The 15,651-nt window shown below is 39.4% G+C and overlaps 1 pseudogene; it reads left to right on the plus strand.

Moving 5' to 3' along the window:
- Window positions 1–11,682: 11,682 nt before the first annotated feature.
- Window positions 11,683–12,348, plus strand: LOC101439202 (26S proteasome non-ATPase regulatory subunit 10 pseudogene; annotated as a pseudogene).
- The last annotated feature ends 3,303 nt before the right edge of the window (window positions 12,349–15,651 follow it).

Here is a 15,651-nt window from a genome sequence, read left to right on the forward strand (position 1 = left end):
GCTGGAGTCGGAAACTCCATTTCCCAAAAACAGAGGAGGAAGACACAGTGTGGCACCAGCTTCAGCTTCTGCTCAGTAAATTCAGCTTGTTAAAGTTTAGTCCTAAGAATACTTAAAGTTTGAAACTGTCCAAGTTGGAAAGAGGCCAGTAGCTGCCATTTTAACTCTACCCCAGGCACAAAGGGAAGCAGGGTGGACTGAGGATCACAGTGCTGGTGGCAACTGGCTTCTTTTCATCCAGATCAGATTGCAGCTCTAGCCTGAACCCCAGCCCCACCTCCAGCAGGGAGGAAGCTGGGGGGACCTGCACCAGCTCTCTGGGAAGTTGTAAGCCATGCACAGATGATGGTGCCCATCCTATCTAGCAGCAGAAGGTGCCTTGGGAGCTATTCCATGGCTGGAGTTAGAAGCTACATTTTGCATAAATGGGGGAGGAAGAGATGTTTGTCCACTGACTTCAGCTATTGATAAGTAAATCCGCTGGCTAAAGTATAACCCTAAGAACAGCTAGGATTTGAACCTGTTCAAGTTGGAAAGAAGCCAGTAGTCACCATTTGACTCTGTCCCTGGTATGAGGGAAAGCCGGGCAGACTGAAAATCACAGTGAAGTTAGGAACTGGATTCTTTCCACCAAGAGCAGACTGCAGCCCTAGCCTGGGTTCCCACCCCACCTGAGTCAGGCAAGAAGCTGGCAAGACCTGCACCAGCTTCTCCAGACATCTCCAGATGCTTTTGGCCAGACACCTGGGTCTACTGGCCCTTGCCCTAATAAGACAGAAGAGGAGCTGCATTTCCTCAGCCTCTCTGGACAACTGTGGGCATTTTCAGTCCACATGAACTGGTTCATTGAGTGCCTTTGAATCTATCTCCACTCTGACCCCCATAGAATAAGAGGGGGCTGGTGTTCTCTCAGCCTCTCAGGGCAACTTCAGGTGCTTCTGGCCTGCACAAACCTGACTATGGGGTACCTGTGGCTCTATCCCTACCCCCAGTAGGACGAGAGGAGGTTTTATGTTTGCCCAGCCTCTCTGGGTGACTGCAGGTGCTTTGGGCCCACACAGTCTGGATTGGTGGGTACTTGTGGATCCACCTCCACCCTCAAAGAAAATACAGGGGCTTTTGATTCCTCAGCCTCTCTGGGCAACAGCAGGCATTTTGGGCCTGCATGGACTGGACTGTTGGATGCCTATGGATGTACCCTCAGCCCCAATATGATTGTAGGTGTCTGGTTTCTCCTCAGCCTCTCCAGGAAATGGTGGGTACTTTTGGCCTACAGGGACTGAACTGTTGTGTGCTGGTGGAGTCAACCCCAGGTCCTAATAGGATAGGAGGGGGCTGGCATAGCCTCAGGCTCTCTAGGCAATGGCAGATACTCTCAGCCTAAATGGACATCCACCTCCATCACACAATAGTATAGGAGGGGGCTATACTATTTAGCCTTTTTAGGTAACATGGGGTGCTTTTGGCCTAAAGAAACTGAAGTGTTGGGTATCGGTGGTTCCATTCCCATCCCCTAATGGGCGGAAGGGACAGTGCTTCCTCAGCCTCTCAGGGCAACTGCGGGCATATTTGGCCCACTGAGATGAAATTATTGATCACTAAGAGAGTCCATCCTCACCTTCAGCAGTGAGGAGGGGCTGGTGCTATGTCAGTTTACCTGGGCAACTGTGCTCATTTTGGACCTGCATGGCATAGATTACTGCCCACAACTACTGCTCAGTCCCTGCTGAAGGTAAGGAAGGAAGGCGTGTGTAGCTTCATCAGTATCTCTGGGCAGCTACAGATATTCTTGTCCTATATAACTGGGATTATCACACACAATTGTAGCTCTGTCCCTATGTCTGAAAGAGGAGAAAGGTGGGAGAAATTTCATCAATTCTTGGAGCAATGTGGGCAGCTTCAGCTTCCATAGATTACAGCACCAACTACATCCTTGGCTCCTACTGTACAGCAAGCAAGGAAGAAAAGACAAGAAATCCCTAAACTAAAGGAAGAAACCACACCCCAAATAAATACAACTAGTAAGCCAGATGCAAAGACACCAACAAAAATTCACAATCCATACCAAGAAACAGGAAGATATTGCCCTGTTAAAGGAATAAGATAAGCCTGCAGATGACAAAAAGGAGTTGAAACAATGAATCATATATGTTCAAGCAAATGCCCTTGATAAATTCAATGAGGTGACTTAAGAGATTATGGATATTAAGAAGACACTGGGGGAGCACAAAGAAGAATTTGAAAGCATACTAAAAAAAAAATTAAAAAGATATTATGGGAATGAAAGGTGCAATAAATGACATCCAAAACACACTGGAGGTATATAACAGAAGATTTTGGGTAGAAGAAGAAAAAATCTGTGAGTATGAAGACATGACCTCCAAATGCAAACGTAAAAAAGAGCAGAAGAAGAAAAGAATGGAAAAAAATGAACAGGTGTCAGGGAACTAAATGACACCAAGGGACATGCAAACCTATGTGTCATGGGCATCCCAGAAGGAGAAGAATAGAGAAAATGGGCAGAAGGTATATTTGAAGAAATAATGGTAGAAATTTCCCAACCCTATTGAAGGGCATAGATAGCCATGTCCAAGAAGCACATAATACTCCTACCCAAATGAATCCAAATAGACCATCTCAGAGACACTTATTAATTGGAATGTCAAATGCCAAAGCCAAAGAAAGAATCCTGAGGGCAGGAAGAGAAAAGATATGCACAACATACAAGGGATACCCAATAAGATTAAGTACCAAATTTGCATCAGAAACCATGAAGGCAAGAAGGCTGTGCTATGTTGTATTTAAGATACTGCGAGAGAATAACTTCCAGCCAAGAATTTTATATCTGGGAAGATTATCTTTCAAACATGAGGGCAAGTTTAGAATATTCACAAGTAAACAGAAACTGAAAGAGTTTATCACAAAATGACCAACTTTGCAGGAAATACCAAAGGGACTGTTATAGACTGGAAAGACAAGACAGGAGAGAGAGGCTTGGAAGAGAATCCAGAAATGATGATTGTATCAGTAACATTAACTAAAAGTGTCAAAAGAGTGGTGAAAATAAAAAGTCAGATAAAACTTAAAGGTCAAATGAATGAAATAAGACCTGTCTTTACGTTAATAATATTGAATGTTATTGTATGAAACTCTCCAAACAAAAGACACAGAGTAGAAGAATGGAAAAGAAAATATGAGCCTTCTATTTGCTGTCTGCAAGAGACTCATTTTAGAGTCAGGATACCAATAGATTGAAAGTGAAAGGTTGGAAAAAGTTATTTCATGCATTCAGTGACCCAAAAGGCTTGGGTAGCTGTACTTATACTGGATGAAATAGACTTTAAAAGCAAAACTATTAATAGAGACAAAGAAGGATATTAGAAATTAATGAAAGTGATGACTCACCAGGAAGAAAGAGCAATCATAAATGTATATGCACTTAACCAGGATGCCCCAAGATATAGGAGGAAAACACTGGCAAAACTGAAGGGAGAAGTAGATGTCTCTACAATAATGGTTGGAGACTTCAATACACCACTCTCAACACTGGATAGAACATTTGGGCAGAGGATTAATAAAGAAACAGAGAGCTTGAATAAAATGATAAGTGGACTACACCTAATAGACATATACAGAACATTGCACCCCAAAACAGCGGGCTATACATTCTTTTCAAATACTCATGCATCTTTCTCCAGAATAGACCACCTGTTGTGTCACAAATCAGATATCAATAAATTCAATAAGGTCAAAATTATACAAAGCACTTTCTCTGTTCATAATAGAATACAGTTGGAAATCAACAAGAAATAGAAAAAGGGAAATTTCACACATAGATGAGATTAAACAGCACAATCTTCAATAATCAGTGGGACAAAGAAGACATTTCAAGAGAAATCAATAAATATCTCGAGATGAATGACAATGAGAACACAACACAACAGAACCTATGGGATGGAGCAAAGGCAATGCTGAGAGGGAAATTTATATCCTTCAATGCTTACATTAAAAAAGAAGAAAGATCTAAAATCAATGCCTAACTACACAACTGGAGGAATGAGAAAAAGAACAGCAAATTAATCCCAGAGCAAGCAGAAGGAATGAAAGAACAAAGATCAGAAGTAAATGAAATTGAGAACAAAACAAAACAATAGAATTAACAGAATCAAAAGTTGGTTCTTCAGGAAGATTAACAAAATTGACAAACCCTTAGCAAGACTGACTAAGAAAGAAAGACACAAGATGCAAATTAAGGAAATAAAAACTGAAAAGGGGAACCTTACTACAGACCCCACAGAAATAAAGGAGATTATAAGAAGATATTATGAATAACTTTATGCCAAAAATCTTGAGAATGCAGACAAAATGGAAAATTCCTAGAAATATGTAAACAATCTACACTGACCCTACAAGAAACAGAAGACCTCAACAAACCAGTCACAAGTAAACAGATTGAGAGTCATCAAACGGCTCCCCAAAATGAAAAGCCCAGGACTAGATGATTTCACATGAGAATTCTACCAAGCATTCAAAGAAAATTTAATACCAAATCACTCTCGAGTTCTTCAAAAAAGTTAAAGAAGAAGGGATGCTACAAGTTTACTCTATGAAGCCAATATCACCCTAATACCAAAGCCAGACAAAGATACTACAAAAAAAGAAAATTACAGACGCATTTCTTCAATGAATATGAATGCAAAAATCAGCAAAAAAATACTTGCTAATCAAATCCAACAACACATTGAAAGAATTATTCATCATGATCAAGGGGGTTTATCCCAGGCATGCAAAGGTGGTTCAACACAAGAAAATAAATCAGCGTAATACTACACATTAATAAATCAAAGAAGAAAAATCACATGATTTTATTGATTGACACAGAAAAGGCATTTGACACAATACAGCATCCTTTCTTGATAAAAATACTACAAAAAATAGGAACTGAAGGAAACTTTCTCAATATGATAAAGGCCATGTATGAAAAACCCACAGCTAACATTGTCCACAATGGTGAAAGACTGAAAGCTTTCCCATTGAGATCAGGGACAAAACCAGGATACCCCCTGAAACCACTGTTTAACAATATAGTGCTAGAGACTCTAGCTAGGACGATCAAGCTTGACAAAGAAATAAAAGGCATCCGAATTTGAAAGGAAGAAGCAAAACTTTCACTATTCACAGATGATATGGTCCTATATCTTGAAAGTCCTGAAAAAATCTACAGCAAAGTGGCTAGAACTAATAAATGATTTCAGAAGAGTGTCAGGATACAAGATCAATACACAAGAATCAGTGGTGTTACTATAGAATTGTAATGTGCAATTTGAGGAGAAAGTCAGGGAAAAAATTCCATTTATAATAGCAAATAAAAGAATCAAATACTTAAGAATAAACTTAACTAAGGAGGTAAGGCACTTGTATTCTGAAAACTACAATGCATCACTAAAAGCAATTTTGAAAAAGAGCTAATTAATTTGAAGAACATTCCATTCTCATGGATTGGAAGACTAAGAATCATTAAGATATCAGTTCTCCCAATTTGATATACAGATTCAATGCAATCCCAATAAAAATTCTATCAGCATTTTTAAGTAAATGGAAAACACAACTATTAAATTTATCTGCAAGTGTTAAGAGGCCCCGAATAGCCAGAAACATCTTAAAAAGGAAAAATGAAGTTGGAGGACTCTCACTTCCGGACTTTAGATTGTATTAGCTAGCTACATAGAAAAACATCATGATATTGGCATAAAGACAGACACATAGACCAATGGAACTCAACTGATTGTTCAGAAACAAACCCTCACAATTATTGTCAAGTGATTTTTGACAAACCTGTCAAACTAATCCACCTGGGACAGAACAATCTATTCAACAAATGGTGCTGGGAAAACCAGATATCCACAGCCAAAAGAAAGAAAGAAGACTCCTATCTCACATCTCATGCAAAAATTAACTCAAAATGGATCAGAGATGTAAATATAAAAGCAAGAACCATAAATCTCCTGGAAGAAAATGTAGGGAAACATCTTCAGGAACTGTTGGTAAGTGGTGGGTTCTTAAACCTTACACTGAAAGCATAAGTAAGGAAAGAAAACATGGATAAATGGGACCTCCTCAATCATACACACTTCTTTGATTCCATGGACATCAATAAGAAGGTGAAATGGCAGCACACTCAATAGGAGAAAATATTTGGAAACCACATATCTGATAATTGTTTGATTTCCATTCTATACATAGAGATCATACAACTCAACAATGAAAGAGCAAGTAATCCAATTTTAAAATGCATGAAAAAATTAAATAGACAGTTCTGCAAATAGGAAATGCAAATGGCCAAAAGGCACATGAAAAAAATTGTTCCTTATCACTAGCTGTAAGTGCTTTGCAACTCATATCAACAATGAGATATCATTTAACACCATACGGAAGGGCTATTATTTAAAAAACAGACAACAATAAGTGCTGGAGAGGATGTGGAGAAATAGGAACACTCTTTCATTGTTGGTGGGATTGTAAAATGGTGCAGCCTATGTGGAAGACAGGTTGGCTGTTCTCAGGAAGCTACACATAGAATTGTCATGTGATCCAGCAATTCCTCTACTAGGAATCTATCCAGAAGAACTAAAAACTATGATACAAATAGACATCTGCACACCAATGTTCATAGTGGCATTATTCACTATTACCAAAAGATGGAAACAACCCAAGTCAAGTGCCCATCAACCAAAAGTGTGCCAGATGTATGCTATGAACTTTGTTAGGTGGTAAGAGTCTGATAATATTATCTCATAATCTGTAACAAATATTCCACCATGGTTTGGCATGTGGGTGAGGGAGTGTTGTATGGGAATTCTACAAAGGTCCATGATTATTTTGCAAGTTCACAACCTCTGCAATAAAAATATATATTTTTAAAAATAGGGAGGGTTGGGGAAAAATACACCAAACGTAAGATAGGGACTATACTTAGCAGTAATATTTTGATGATGCTTTTACATAGTTTATAACAATTGTTTCACAACAGTGCAAGGTGTTGGTGGAGGGTGATGTATGGGATCCCTATAATTTTATGCATGCTTAGTTTTTAAGTTCACAACCTTTACTATACACTTATTGTCTATGCATGTTCATGTAGTAAAGATATACTTCAATTAAAAATATATTTTAAAGTGTATGGGATGCAGTGAAGGCAGTGTTGACAGGAAAATTTATAGCTCGAAATGCCTTTATTATTAATAAAAAAAAAAGGAAAGAGCTAAAATCAAAGAACTAACTGCATGCCTAGAGGAACCAGAAAAAGAACTGCAAACTAATCCCAAATAAGGAAGGAAATAACAAAGATTACAACATAATAAAATGAAATTGAAAATTTTAAAAAAGCAATAGAATCAACAAAAACAAAAGTTGGTTCTTTGAAAAGACAAAGAAAATTGACAAGCCCATGGCTAGACTGACAAAGAAAAAATAGAGAAGATGCAACCAAATAAAATCAGAAATGACAGGAGTGTCATACTACTAACCCCACAGAAATAAAAAAGATCATAAGAAGTTATTATGAATAACTGTATAGCAGCAAAATAGACAACTTAGATGAAATGGATATTTTCCTAGAAACACATGAACAACCTACACTGACCCTAGGAGATACAGAAAATTTCAACAAACCAATCACAAGTAAACAGACTGAATCAGCCATCAAAACCTCTCAACAGATGAAAGCTGATGTGCAATGTATGTAGAATTTTTAATTACATTTATTGTAAAAGTGCATGAATGAATAGAGTTGAGAATAACACATAAGAGTGAGTATAACTAACACTAGTGATTTATAAATGAGATTGTGGCAAAAAGGGATAGTTTGTGGGTGAAAATGTCAATTGAAAAGGAACTAGAGAATAATCTAGGGGAAGCATAGCAGTGACTTTTGTGGTAGATGAAGACTGTGGTTAATAGCATCCATAAAAGAATGTTTCTGTTTTATTAAGTTTTAAGAATATGGTGAAATATGGGAAAATTACAGCTAATGTAATTTATGGACTATAGTTACATATAATATTGTAATATTTTGGCACCAATGGCAAGGAAGATAAATCAATTCTAGGAGACAAATATAAGGGGTATAAGAGGATATGGGAGTTTTCTTTTATACAAATGGAAACATACTCAAATTGACTACAGCGATGACAGCTCAACTCTGTGATGAAAATGAGCTCCATTGAATGTACTCTTTGGATTATAGAAAACATGGATCTGTATAACACTTGGATTCTAGTGGTAGAAGATAGACGGGTTAACAGGGAAAATATGAGAACATTCTCTCATGAACTATAACAACTGTGTAATACTAATACAGAGTTAGTAATCTGGTGGGTTGGAGGGAAAATACATCAAATATAAAGTATAGACTATAGTTAGTAGTAATATTTTAATGATGCTCTTACATAGTTTATAAATAAAGTTTCAAATTAATATAGCGATGGGGCCCATTATGATGATAGGCATGGCAGTTTGTAAGTTAAGAAATTTTACTATACTTCACTGTTTATGTATATTCATATAGGAATGATGTGCTTCAATAAAATTTTATCAAAAAAACATTTTCAAAAGACTGGTATATTCCATTGTATTTCAAATATTCATCAACAACAATTTAAAATGAGGGAAAGAAGAAAGACCATTAGAACATAATGAAGACAAGCACATGTAAACTTCTAATTCCTTCTTCAGACCAGCTCCCTGATGACCTGCTCAAGGTGTCAGTTGCTGCTGGGTTCCAGATGGAATTCTGGGGGATTCTCTGCAGTTGGTTGAGTCTGGCGTCTCTGTGGTTATTGGGCAGTGCCTGTGGTGACTCCAGGGTACTGAAGGGCCTGTGTCCTTCTGTGGAGCTTTACCTTGGGCTGCTCCTCAGGAAGCTGTGAGAAGGGGTGATGGAGCTGCTGCCTGATGATATGAGTTCAGACCACACGTTCCACAGTCTCCAGGGGGAAACTGTGGTGTGTCCACCTGTCATTGGTTTCTTGGTGGGCCTCTTATTTTTAGTCAGATTTGTTTGGTCTGTGGAAAGGCGGCTTTATATAAGCCGTGAAAAGCAGCTTGCAGACATCCTGCCTGCACTAACTGAAGAAAAATGTCAGCTCCTTGACAAGATTACTGCTACCGTCAAGGTATATAAAGAGGCTGAGACATCCCTAGAAGATGCTAGGCTCGAGAAAGAGACTTTAAGGCTCCCCAGCCTTGTGGACGCCTACAGGAAGGCAAAGAGGATGAAAGCGATGCTGAATGGAGAGTTAACTTTGTTGGTATGTGAACTACAGGAGGAGAGATCCAAACACTTCCAACAAGAAGAGGAAATGGAGGAGATGCTAAAGGCACTGGAAAGATTTGATGAGGTCATGACATCAACCACAGAAGAAGGTAGGTTTTCAAACCTAGGGTGTGGCCCCCATCAACTCTGTGATGGCCCCTTCCCTTAGAGTAGGCTAGTGGTGTAAACAGTGCTGTCCCTTTCTTTCCCTTCAGGCCTCCAAAGCGTCCAAGGACTTTCAGCCACTCTGACTCCATCTGAGTGTCACTGAGGCCAGTGGACGATTGACATGGGCTGGAGTTCCTCCATCTTTCCATCCGGAATACAGAATAAAGATACTCCATGGTCAATTCCTCTTTGAAATGAACTATCCCATCTCAGGAAAACACCAGAATAGTGGCCCTTACTTTCTCTTCAAAGGCATCTGAATTCTCTGTCAGCATTGGAAAAATTCCTTTTAAGTTTAAGAGACTACTTGTACTCACATTGAAAGGATCTAACTATATTTTTCAAGACTTTGTTTACCTATATCTTAATTTTGTAAGTGATTTTCTCTGTATTATTCTCTATTTATCACATTTTATTGTAATTTGAAATTATATGAAATATAGCAATAAAAATACTTTAAAATAAAATTTTAAAAATCTCTCTAGAAAGAAAAGCTCAAGACTAGGGAGCTTCACAGGTGAATTTTACCAATCATTCCATAACAATTAATACCAAACCTACTCAAACCATTCCAAAAAAATTGAAGAGGAAGGAACACTAACTAATTCAGTTTATGAAGCCAACATAAATGCCAAATACCAAAGCCAGATAAAGATACCACAAGAAAATTATAGACCTGTTTCTCTTTTGAATACAGATGCAAAAACCCTCAATAAAATATTTGCAACTCAAATCCAACAGCACATTAAAAAATTATACAATATGATCAATCAAGTGGGTTTTATCCCAGGTATGCAAGGGTGGTTCAACGTAAGAAAATCAATTAATGTAATGCACCACATTAACGAATTGAAGCAGGAAAAACACATGATTATTTTGATTGACACAGAAAAGGCATTTGACTAAATAAATCCTATTTTTAGTTTTCTAACTGTGGTGGAGTTTAGTAAGGTTAAAACTGATAGAGAATTCTCTAACTGGGGAAAAGGTATGTGCAGATGTTTACATTTCCAAGTGGAATGTATGTGTGTAACCAGAATACCCCTAGGCTTTCCCAGATTGTAACAAGCAAGATGATGACAATGAAAGCACAATGACAATGGCGAGCACTTACTAGGCACTTACCATGGGCTAATGACTGTGCTAAGCATTTATAGGTATTATTTCAATCTCACAATAGCCACATAAAATAGATGTGAATTCAAAATATTTACTATAATAACCAAATGATAGCAGATATTAGCTCCTACCTGTGAGACCCCTTTACTGTCCGATACACAATCAAAGACTTCCTCACCTCCCCATCCTCCCATCTCCAGTTATTTCTGGAAGCCTGAGGAGTGTCACATGCACTCATGTTCTTTCATAAAATATGCATATATTTTTTACTTTTTCAAACTTTGATTTTGAATAATTTCAGGTTTACCAAAAAAAATACAAAAGTAGTACAAAGAACTCTAGCATACCTATCTCCGGACTTCTCAAATGTTAACATTTTACATAACCACAGTCCAATTATCACAATATGTTGTTAACACTGATAAAGAACTACAATAAAATCTTCAAGCTTTCTTCTCATTTTTCCAATACTCTCATTTATGTCCTATCTCTGGTAGAAGATCCAGTCCAGAATCACATTGCCTTAGTCAGCCAAAGAGCTGCTGATGCAAAGTACCAGAAATCTGTTGGGTTTTATAAAGGGCAATCGTTTGGGGTAGAAGCTTACAAGGCCCTAAAGAGTCAAACTTAAGGTACCATAAGAGGTACTTCCTCACCAAAATCTGTTGCTATGTTTTGAAGCAAGATGGCGGGAGAGACCAGCGAGGGTTCAGCCTTCCTCATTCCTCTTAAGGCTCTGTGCTCCCAGCTCCTTCTGATCTAAGCTGAAGGCTGGAAGCCTCATCTCTCCTGCTGGGGCTCATTTCTTTCTGGACTCAGCTGCTCTGTTCTCTTTAAAGATCAACTCTAAACTATCAGGCAAATGGCTCATCTCTCTTCTCCAGGCCACAGGATCGAAATCCTCTCCTCTTTCATGTCTGTGGAGCTGGGTGAAAATCAATAAACTGGGTAAAAATCAATAAAATGACTTTATTATAAGCACTATTTCTACAAGTCCTTTATCAGGGAAACACATGGGTTCCTTTGATAGAGCCTTCTTTAGTGGTTAGAAGAACCGTGGAGCAGATCCAGTGGAGAGCAGAATGGAGGGCTGTGTCTAACCTGAGGGTCTGCATCTGGCCTGCAGTGGGAAGCTGCAGGAGTTGAAGGAGAAGATCCTGGCCGATAAATCCCTGGTTACTAGAATTGACCAGGACAGCAGAACTGCACTGTGTTGGGCATGTTCAGCTGGACATTCAGAAAATGTTGAATTCTGTATTCAACTTGGAGTGTGAGTGAATCATAAAGTTGATGCAGGCTGGTCTTCTTTCCATGTTGCTGCTTCTGCTGGCTGGGATGAGATTGTTAACGCCCTTCTGGGAAAAGGTGCTCAGGTGAATTGTTGTCAATCAAAGCAGCTGTACTCCCCTGCATTGTGCAGCTTCCAAAAACAGGCATGAGATTGCTGTTATGTTATTAGAAGGTGGGGCTAATCCAGATGCTAAGGACCATTTGGAGGCTACAGCAATGCACTGGGCAGCAGCCAAGGGTAACTTGAAGATGATTAATATCCTTCTGTACTACAAAACATCCACAAACATCCAAGACAGGGAGAGGAACACTACACTTAGTCTGTGATGAGGAGAGAGTAGAAGCAAAATTGCTGGTGTCCCAGGGAGCAAGCATTTACATTGAGAATAAAGAAGACATCCAAGCAAGTGGCCAAAGGTGGCCTGGGTTTAATACTCAAGAGAATAGTGGAAGGCTAAGCGGCTTGGATTTCTTCTTTGTATGTGTTGTAGTTGTCCTCAGTGTCCTGGAAACTAATGTACTTGTGCACAAGACATCTGTGTATGATGAAGTTTTGCTCACCTTTAAAGACTTATAACTTGTTGAATATGGTTCCCATTCAGGTAGTTATTCTACACTTACAACATGCTTTCCAGTCAATGAGTAACTGTTGAGTGTTCTATTGTTGTATATTATTCTACAGTGAATTTTGTCTAATTTTAAGTAAGTGATTCTGTGGTCATTGTGAACACTCAGCACCCTCCCATGTACCCTCTGTTCTCCTCTGAAGCAAGACAAGCCCAGTAGTACCGGGCCAGTTTTGTGGCTAAATGTTTCTAGGTGGATTCTAGAATGTTCCTCCATACAGTTGAAGTCTTTGGTTTGCAAGCTTACTCAGAGTCCTTTGCCAATATTTTCTGTTTTTTCAATTCATAAGGTTTAATTTATTTTTGTTATAGAAGAAATTCTTATATTTTTTGGTGGACCAAACTTTAAGTTGGAGGGCATGCTGTCCAACTTTAACATTTGAAAATAAATAAAATAAAATACTGAAAAATTAAAAAAGAAAGAAAGTACCATGGACAGGAGTCAGAAGACCTGGATTTGCAATCTGCCTCTGCCATTCACTAGTTATATGACCATGAACATGAATGTATGTCCTTCTATAGAGTAGAGTAAGTAATATCTTCTCTGCTCTTATCCGAGGTAACTGTTGGATTAAATGAGGGGATTTCTGTATGTTGTAGGATGTCACATAAGCTTCAGATATTCTTTTTGTTCTTTTTTCTTACTCTTTACCACTGGGGGCTTTCCCCTGCATATTCTGCATTATACTTCCATCTCCCCGGCCAAAGGAGAGCTCCCTCTCTGGGTTTAGAAGCTGTTTTCAGACCCATGAGGAGGTAAGGGATTACTGGAGGGACCTACTGATCCTCCACAAGAATGAATGTGCCACAAGGCTCCAAACCCTTTGGCAGAGATTGCTAGAAACAGAACCTCTGCCTCGGTCTGAAAACAACCTGACTCTTGATGGGGCATGATATTGCAAGGCTATCACTCTGACAGACCCAGCTATGGGTTGTACCCAAGTCAGGCCAGGTGACTTGTCAGCCAGCTTCCTGTCTCGGGGCTGTGCCAAGCAAGGTGGGCTGGACAGTGGACCACACCACAGTACCACCCAGCTTCAGTGCTGGGAGCCATTTCCTCTCTACCATTATTTTAAGGGCAATGAAATAACAGGCTCCAGTGGGAAAAATCAAGGCAGTTAATGCTTGCTGGTTTGGGGTTTTTCTTCATTTGGTTTTATGGGACTGTGTGGAGAGGTTGACTGATACAGTTTTATCAGGTCCTCTTTCACCTAAAAGGGCATGCCTCGAGCATTCTTCGCCAAACATAACGAAATTGCTTGACCTGGGCTCTCGAAGGAAGAATGGTCATACATTTCTTGAGTATTTGGCCCAATAATGTGAATTGTGAAATGATTTTCAGAGAACTACCCAAAGATATCCTGTTTGGATAGGAAATGAATTGTGTGTGTGTATGTGAATGTGTTTTAGTAGAAAAGTGAATCCTACAAAATCATCCCAGCACCCTGTGCTTTCTCTAATCTATTTACCCTATGTGTGTGGGGGAGAAGTAATAGAATTACTATGTGTGTCTTCATGCTTCCTAATAGGACAGGAGAAAATAGATTTTTACCAGTGAGAGCTATTGCAGGTGATCCCATAGTAATCTCTCATACAATCATAAGTCACCAGAGCTTGTGTCTCTTTAACACCTTGAGGTATTTGTTTCTCCCATGAGTCTTTCTTTGGGATTGAGGCTTCATCTGGGCATTCGTTCTACTGTTTTCTTATTTTCTTAGTCCAAACAAGTCAAGGGTTTTGAAAAAGTCCCTAGAACATGTGCACACTCCACCAGATTCTGCAATACACTCAACTCTGAAAAAGAGAGCTTTGGCTGGAAAGAAGCAATGAAACTGGGGATGGCCAGCTACATTTGGCAATAGGCAATAGAAAGATATGAGACCCTGGTTCAAGCACTGATCCTCGCATGTTTGGGTTACCAAGGCAGCCTCCTCGCCAGGCAGCCCATCCCTTGTCTGGCCTGGCTGTCTATCCTGCAGAGCCCTGCCAAAACCATTTTCCTACACCACCATTTTCATCATGTTCCCTTCCCTATGATCAGTAAGAAGAAAGCCAGTTCCCCCAGCCTGGTCTTTACAGTTCCTTATAACCTAGGCCTAGCCTGCATCTCCTTCCTTAGCTCCCATTCTGCACAACATCAGACTTCTTCCTTGGCTCACAGCCATTGCCCTGCCATTCCTCCCCTCCCCTCTTCCCTCTGCCCAAATGTCCCTAGCACACCTTGTAACTTGCTTGAGGCTTCTGTCTCTAAGATGCTGACCTGAGCTTCTATTTTATCCATTTTATTTTTAATATTTTATAATGCAAGGTATCTGAGATAGTATCATTTTGACATGTAGTCATGAACTACTTGAATTTATTTTCTCATAGAAAGTCATCATAATCTGGAGTGCATTACACGTACAGCCCATTTCAATTCAACCAGGCATCATTTCAAGTGCTCAATGTCACACGTGGCTGATAGCTTCCATATTGGACAGTGCAAGTTATATACTTTAGGTAACTGGCTCTCAGTTGGGCTTGAAGAATGTACCAGGACAACGGGCTGTCGCATGACTGGGATGCACTAGCCATGCTTGGTGGGAAGAGGCAGGGATGCTAATGGTCTTGTGAGACCCTTGAAAGTCACACAATGGTCCGGCCAGTCCCCATGATGAATTGTCCTGTTCCAGTGCCAAGTCTCCCATTGAGAAACAACACTTTAATACACGTTAAGTGCTTAGGACAGAGCCCGGATGATGGGAAGCACTCAATGCAAATTTACTATGATGATTATTATTAGGCAGCCAAGTCCAGACTTCATCTCTGACCTGAACCTCTTTGCCCATTGAAACCCAACTCATTCTTGGGAGTGCTGCCCAAACTTCATGGCTTCCATGACAATTTCCTCACTCCAAGAGACCTCTCCTTCTTTGGAATAGTTTCAGAAATTGTATTTCTCATTTGGCAATCAATCAATCTTCCAAAACTGCAATCATCAATAATATCTCAAGTCTATTGCTGAGTAACTTTTCTCTTGTTTTATTTCCTACCTTCCCTACAGGATAATTCAATCTCCTAGAGAGAAGGTCTTACATACCTCAGCACCCATAGAGGGCTTGACACTACAGTATGATCTCAGTTCATTTCAACTCA

The sequence above is a fragment of the Dasypus novemcinctus genome, chromosome 29 (assembly GCF_030445035.2).
Source record: "Dasypus novemcinctus isolate mDasNov1 chromosome 29, mDasNov1.1.hap2, whole genome shotgun sequence".
NCBI classification, from domain to species: Eukaryota; Metazoa; Chordata; class Mammalia; order Cingulata; family Dasypodidae; genus Dasypus; species Dasypus novemcinctus.